The sequence below is a fragment of the Procambarus clarkii genome, unplaced genomic scaffold (genome assembly GCF_040958095.1).
Source record: "Procambarus clarkii isolate CNS0578487 unplaced genomic scaffold, FALCON_Pclarkii_2.0 HiC_scaffold_418, whole genome shotgun sequence".
Lineage (NCBI taxonomy): Eukaryota > Metazoa > Arthropoda > Malacostraca > Decapoda > Cambaridae > Procambarus > Procambarus clarkii.
The window spans coordinates 89,729-97,500 of record NW_027189451.1 but is presented as its reverse complement, the minus strand read 5'-3'; the positions used below and the strand labels follow the sequence as shown (position 1 = coordinate 97,500).

Sequence of the window (7,772 nt, the reverse complement as noted above, 5' to 3'; positions counted from 1 at the left end):
GAAACATTTTGACATTAACTATACCTGAATATTTATAAACAAAAAAATACCAGAACTATGTCCTTGACAATTGCACTAAGAAGTCTTTGCCAAAATCAGGTGCTCAGTGCAGTAGTTAAAAACTTAAAAGTTGTACCACCTCTGGTGCAAGATTAGGGACCCATAGCCTCAGAGAAGAAAATAGAGAGTACTCAGAGAAGGCCTTGAATAATAGGCAGGCTGTTTGTGTGTGTTTCGACGGTAAGCTTGCTGACACCAAATGTAGTTACCAAAGTGTAGTTACAGGATTAGAGCTACGCTCGTGGTGTCCCGTCTACCCAGCACTCTTTGTCACATAATGCTTTGAAACTACTGACGGTCTTGGCCGCCACCACCTTCTCACTTAACTTGTTCCAACCGTGTACCACTCTGTATGCGAAAGGAAATTTTTTTATATTTCTTTGGCATCTTTGTTTAGTTAGTTTAAATCTATGACCTTTTGTTCTTGAAGTTCCAGGTCTCGGGAAATCTTCCCTATCGATTTTATCAATTCCTGTTACTATTTTGTACATAGTGATTTTATCACCTCTTTTTGTTGTCTTTGCACCTTTTCCAGTTTGTTGATGTGCTTCTTAAGATATGGGCACCAAACAACCGCTGCATATTCTAGCCTTGGCCGAACAAAACTCGTGAACAATTTCTTTAGTATTTCGCCATCCATGTATTTAAACAAAATTCTGAAGTTACAAAGCGTGGCATAGGCTCCTCACACAACGTTCTTTATGTGGGCCTCAAGTGATAGTTTTCTATCTAGAATCAACCCTAGACCTCTTTCTTTTATCAGAATTATATAAAGATTTCTCACATAATTTGTAGGTTGTGTGGGATCTATGTTCTATTCCACATTCCATAACATGGCATTTATTCACATTAAATTTCATTTGCCAAGTGGTGCTCCATATATTTATTTTGTCCAGGTTTTCTTGAAGGGCATGACAATCATCTAAATTTCTTTTCCATCCCATTATCTTAGCATCATCAGCAAACATGTTTATATAATTCTGTATTCCAACTGGTAGATCATTTATGTAGACAATGAACATTTCTGGTGCATGTACTGTGGTACTCCACTTGTGACACTTCTCCAGTCCGATTACCTCTGATTACTGCCCTCATTTTTCTATCAGTCAGAAAATTTTTCATCCATGTTAGAAGCTTACCTGTCACCCATCCAAAATTTTCTAGTTTCCAGAACAACCTCTTATGTGGAACTCTGTCGAAAGCCTTTTTTATGTCTAGATAGATGCAGTCGACCCAACTACCTTTTTCCTTTAAAATCTCTGTGGCTCAATCATAGAAACTGAGTAAATTCGATACACAGGATCTTCCAGATCGAAAACAATACTGTCTGTGTGATATTATATAATTTCTCTCCAGGTGTTCTACCCATTTAGTTTTTATTATTTTTTTTTCAATCTTTTCACTGTTACACTTGTCAATGATTCAGGTCTATAACTGAGAGAGGTGGTGTCTTCCCTGTTGCCACTTTTGTAGATTAGAACTATGTTAGCCTTTTTCCACATGTTTGCTATGACTCCTGTACACAGGGATGCCTGAAAGATCAGGTGAAGTGGAAGGCTGAGCTCAGATGCACATTCTCTCAGAACCCATGGTGAAACTCCATCTGGACCAACTGCTTTGTTCTTACTTAGCTACTTTAGCATATTTTCCACTTCATCTCTAGACACCTCTATACGCTCTATGATGTTCTCAGAAATTCTTATTGTGTCTGGTTCTCTTAAGATTTCATTTTGTATAAACACACTTTGGAACTTTTGGTTTAATGTTTCACACATTGCATTATCATTTTCTGTGAATCTGTTTCCTATTTTCAACCTCTGGATATTATCCTTTACCTGCAATTTGTTGTTTATGAATTTGTAGAATAGGCCCAGTTCTGTTTTACATTTATCCATTATCCCTTTTTAAAAATTTCTTTCTGCCTCTCCCCTTACTGCTGTATAGTTGTTTCTCGCATCTTTGTATCGCTGGTATGATTGGGGGTTTGGCTTCTTTCTATGTTGATACCTGCTTGATGGGGTTCTGCTCTTCTACTCCCCAAGCCCGGCCCGAGGCCAGGCTCGACTTGTGAGAGTTTGGTCCACCAGGCTGTTGCTTGGAGCGGCCCGCAGGGCCACATACCCACCACAGCCCGGCTGATCCGGAACTTCTCTTAGAAAACAGTCCAGTTTTCTCCTGAAGATGTCCACGGTTGTTCCGGCAATATTTCTTATAGTCGCTGGGAGGACGTTGAACAACCGCGGACCTCTGATGTTTATACAGTGCTCTCTGATTGTGCCTGTGGCACCTCTGCTCTTCACTGGTTCAATCTTGCATTTTTTTCCATATTGTTCACTCCAGTACGTTGTTATTTTACTGTGTAGATTTGGGACCTGGCCCTCCAGTATCTTCCATGTGTATATTATTTGGTATCTCTCTCGTCTCCTTTCTAGAGAGTACATTTGGAGAGCTTTGAGACGATCCCAATAATTTAGGTGTTTTATCTCGTCTATGCGTGCCGTATATGTTCTCTGTATTCCCTCTATTTCAGCAATCTCCCTGCTCTGAAGGGGGAAGTGAATACTGAGCAGTACTCGAGACGGGACAACATAAGTGACTTGAAGAGTACAACCATTGTGATGGGATCCCTGGATTTGAAAGTTCTCATAATCCATCCGATCATTTTTCTGGCTGACGCAATATTTGCTTGGTTATGCTCCCTAAACATTAGATCATCGGACATCATTATTCCCAAATCCTTGACATGCTGTTTTTCTACTATGGGAAGATTCGATTGTGTTTTGTACCCTGTATTATGTTTCAGATCCTCATTTTTGCCATACCTGAAATTTATCACTGTTAAACATCATGTTATTTTCTGCTGCCCAATCGAAAACTTTGTTGACATCTGCTTGTAGTTTTTCAATGTCTTTCATTCCATTTTTGTGTCTTTTGGTCTGTGGCCCTCTCTCAATTTCTGTTGAACCAATCCTGTTTTCTGGCCCTGCATCTCTGTTTTGGTATGAATGTTTGTGTGCCTTCATTGTATATTTTGCAAAATTTGGCATACATTTAATTTACTTCCCTGTCTAGCGACAAGTCTGCCTAATTACTTATTAAAAAACATTTGAAGTTCCCCATAGTGACCTCTCTCTCTTGAAATCAAGTTTATCAACTGTTTCAATGTCCCCATTTTCTGTGTGTGTGTGTTTGGAGGCTAAGCTTGCTGATACCATGTGTGTGTGTGTTTGGAGGCTAAGCTTGCTGATACCATGTGTGTGTGTGTGTGTGTGTTTGGAGGCTAAGCTTGCTGATACCATGTGTGTGTGTGTGTTTGGAGGCTAAGCTTGCTGATACCGTGTGTGTCTGTGTTTGGAGGCTAAGCTTGCTGATACCATGTATGTGTGTGTGTGTGTGTGTGTTTGGAGGCTAAGCTTGCTGATACCGTTTGTGTGTGTGTGTGTGTGTGTTTAGAGGCTAAGCTTGATGATACCATGTGTGTATTTGGAGGCTAAGCTTGCTGATACCATGTGTGTGTGTGTGTTTGGAGGCTAAGCTTGCTGATACCATGTGTGTGTGTGTGTTTGGAGGCTAAGTTTGCTGATACCATGTGTGTGTGTGTGTGTGTTTGGAGGCTAAGTTTGCTGATACCATGTGTGTGTGTGTGTTTGGAGGCTAAGCTAGCTGATACCATGTGTGTGTGTGTGTTTGGAGGCTAAGCTTGGTGATACCATGTGTGTGTGTGTGTTTGGAGGCTAAGCTTGCTGATACCATGTGTGTGTGTGTGTGTGTGTGTGTGTGTGTGTGTGTGTGTGTGTGTGTGTGTGTGTGTGTTTGGAGGCTAAGCTTGCTGATACCGTTTGTGTGTGTGTGTGTGTGTGTGTTTAGAGGCTAAGCTTGCTGATACCATGTGTGTATTTGGAGGCTAAGCTTGCTGATACCATGTGTGTGTGTGTTTGGAGGCTAAGCTTGCTGGTACCATGTGTGTGTGTGTGTTTGGAGGCTAAGTTTGCTGATATCATGTGTGTGTGTGTGTTTGGAGGCTAAGTTTGCTAACACCGTGTGAGTACTCACCTGTTTAAATAATAATAGGGGTGTGTACCACCTCTGGTGCAATTGTAGGGACCCACAGCCTTGAAGAAAATAGAGTATTCAGAGAAGACCTTGTGGATTCTCACTGATCACTAATCTTTTCTTCTCCTACCACCCCTCTTATTTTGTTTTATGCTGTATTCTATTATATATCATATAAATACATAGCCAAATGGCAATATTTATTATGTCTATACAAAAAGAAGACATCCACTTTATTTTTTTTCTCTCCTTTGTTTCTAGGTGGATTTTGTTGTGACTAATGATTCTCCTCCTTCCCATCAACAGGTCTTCCTCACTGGGCTTGCTCGGCTTTTGTGTTACTGTGAGGGTGCCATCATCGTTTACCCTTCAAGACTGACTCATGCTGGCATTGCATTTGTGGACTTCCCTTCACAGTAAACAGTCCTTCTCCATATGGTGATTGTCCAGGGCAAGCAGGGTGTGACTGCCATCTTGGAGAAGCAGGGTCTTTTAATATGAAGAATCTTCCGTCTTCTCTACTTACGCCAGCTTGTGCCGGCCTTGCATTCTTGTTACTTCATGGCCCTTGGGCCTTTTTTATTTATTTTACATAATAAATTTTTTTATTAATACCCGTGTTTCACAAGAGATCCTTAACATTTTAAGCACCAATTGTATTGACTAATGTACGTCTTGTAACCTTTAAGACATAAATAGACAAGACATAGATAAATGAGTGAATAATACTGAGTGACTAGGTTAGGGCGAGGAACATAGTACAGTGTCTGGCTTTGGAAGAATGCCTACTGTTTTAGAAACCTTATTGCCATGATCATAATCGTATGGGTTAAAAAGCATTTGTTGTCACTCCTACACTGTGGCTTGTTGAGCTTGAAACCTTTGCTCCTTGTTCGTGTTACATCTGACCTTTTGAAGAAATTGTATGAATCAATATCCTCCAAATTGTTCAGTATTTTAAAGGTTTCGCTCTATTACTCTCTCATTTGCATATGTCTAAGCATATAGATTAGATATAGATTTAGATTAGATTTTTTAGTCAGGTAAAGGTACATACATTGCAGATGAGTTACAAAGGGAAAGACATTGACTAGAGTTCACTAGCTCTATTGGAAGAGAAACGTCTGCAAGACAAGTGTGGGCAAAAATTAAGGTAGCAGCGGCTCACAACGACCCCCAACGGCTTCATTTTGTATCTTCTCCAACTTGCCCATCCTACCTTTACCAAAACAAGAAATGACAGGTGCAGCATAATCAATAAGAAATCTTACAGTACTCAAGTACATCATTCGTAGCACTTGGACTCCCACTCCTTTCCACAGCATGCCAAGGCCTTCAGAGGTTGTAATCTCTTCCGACATTGACTCAACAGTCTGTTCATCTCAGTTTCCAAACTCTCATAGGTATATCCAACATATATGCCTAAATATTTATATATATTAACTCTATATTTTTACCGTTTATTTCCAATATAATGGGCCTCCGACTTCTACATTCAAACTTTAGTTTTGTCTTCATTAACCACTAGTCCCATGTGGTGACACTGGTTTCCGAAATTGTCCAACACTGTTTGAATCTTTGAAATATCTTTGCCCTGAAACAAAATATCATCAGCATATATGATTGGAGTTACCCAATTTGAGTATTTCTCAGATGCTATCTTATTCATTAGTACATTAAACAGGGTGAGACTCAACACTCCTCCCTGAGGTGTGCAGAGTTCTTGACCTTGATACCTTGAACCATACAACCTTGATACCACACCTGAGCCTTCCTTTCCTGAAGATAATCCCCTATCCAGCGCAATAATCTCCCTTCAACACCAAGACCAGCTAATTCATATAAAATAACCTCTTTATTGGCTTTATCAAAAGCTCCTTATAAATCAATAAAAATTCTATAATAATCATTACCATTAGCTAGACATTTAATAATACAGTCAGAGGTACTTTTTCCTCTGAGGAACCCGAAAAATTATTAGACAACTGATCACCTATTATATACAAAAGTTTATTTAAAATGATCCTCTCCATCATTTTACAAAAACACGAAGTTAAAGACACAGGTCTGTACTCTCCATTGGCTTTAGGGATAAGGATGATCATAGTTCTTTTTCATTTACTGGGAATTCTGCCCTCTTTATAACTAATATTAAAGAGGTCTAACAGCGGGCTTTTCGTCATAATGGCAAGTTCATTAAGTATTTCATAAGTTACTCCATCCTCCCCAGGGGGCGGTAGATTTCCCAACTTTAATCGCCGTTATTAGTTCTTCTCTGGTAATACCTGTGCAAGTGACATCACCACTGTTACCTGCTGTAAGTATAAAATCCTTTCTTAGATCTTTCCAAGAATCAAACGACTCTCTCGTTACAGCGGGTAATTAAATGAACTAAGTTTGGCAGCTTCCGCCCATTTAGTTACGAGACCTTTTGCAATTCCTTACGGGTCAGGATGTGCAACAAAATTATGCTTTTTACCCCTTATTTCATTTATGTCTTGCCAGATTTCCTTCAAGTTTGTTACTCATAACTTTCTCTGCAAACTCCTGTCAATACTTGCTCCAAATTTCCTTTCTCTTCTCCGCACACTTTTATGGGGGGATGCTTTTCTATACCAGATGTTTTCCGGTTCAATGTTGCATTAAATACATCTACCTCCTTAATTAAATCTTAATAAAATGCTTCTGCCGAAACTGGCTTATAAGTATCATACCAAGACTTAATATGACCAACAAGACCCCTTAATTCTCCCTTATTAAACTTTAAGCTTTTCCTCTGAAGGCAGGCATGCTTTTTATCTAGTTTAAGCTGTATTTGTAATGCAAAATCTCTTAGCATTTCATCCACAGTAAGACAATTCTCCTCTATGCCCTCAGCATTTATCAAACAAGCATAATCTAATCTCCCTCCCCTCAGATGAGTAGGAGAGGACTCGCCCAGCAGTTGAACATCTTCATGTTCAACATGTTCATCTTCATGTTCAGATTGTTACCATCCCTATCCCCAGTTTCCTGGAGTGCTGCTATGTTAATATTCTCTCTAAGAGTATAATAGTGTACATCCACCGCTCTAGTTTTTAATCCATTAACGTTCCAAGATAATATTATCAATCTACTTTCATCCATGAACTCCGTAATATTTTTTCTTTCTCCTCACTTGCACAACTACTACTAACTTCGAAGGTAATAGTATTCATATCTATTTTCTTTGTTATTTCTGTATACCTTTTTACTTTAACGAAGGTACCCCCCAGGTGTAGGGAGGAATGATCTTTTCCAGGTATATTTTGAAAATCAGCACCGTTTTGCCACGTACCGCTTCGGTGGGTAGGCGGTTCCATGAGTTAATAACTCTGTGGGTGAAAAAGTATCTCCTGTAACTGGTAACTGGCTATTCAGACGAAGGACTTCGGGTAGATGTAGTTTACATGGACCTGAACAACGGTCATAGTCTGCTGTCTGCTCTGTGTCGAGGCTGTAGCGTCTTGGGTCGATTAGAACTGTACACGCCGAGTGCTACATTCTTGACTGGAGATTGTACTGTGTGCTATTCGATTGATTGATGAAGATTAAGCCACCCAAGAGGTGACACGGGCATGAATACCCCGTAAGTGGTGGCCCTTTTGAGCCATTACCAATATCAAGAGCTGATACTGGAG

The 7,772-nt window shown here is 39.8% G+C and overlaps 1 long non-coding RNA gene across 1 annotated transcript in view; it reads left to right on the top strand.

Moving 5' to 3' along the window:
• LOC138361500 (uncharacterized) overlaps positions 1-4,682 on the top strand; it is an 8,789-nt gene extending 4,107 nt beyond the window's left edge. Inside the window, exon 3 of the long non-coding RNA XR_011226992.1 lies at positions 4,420-4,682. This is a non-coding gene — a long non-coding RNA (uncharacterized lncRNA). The remainder of the gene's footprint in view (positions 1-4,419) is intronic.
• Positions 4,683-7,772: the final 3,090 nt, after the last annotated feature.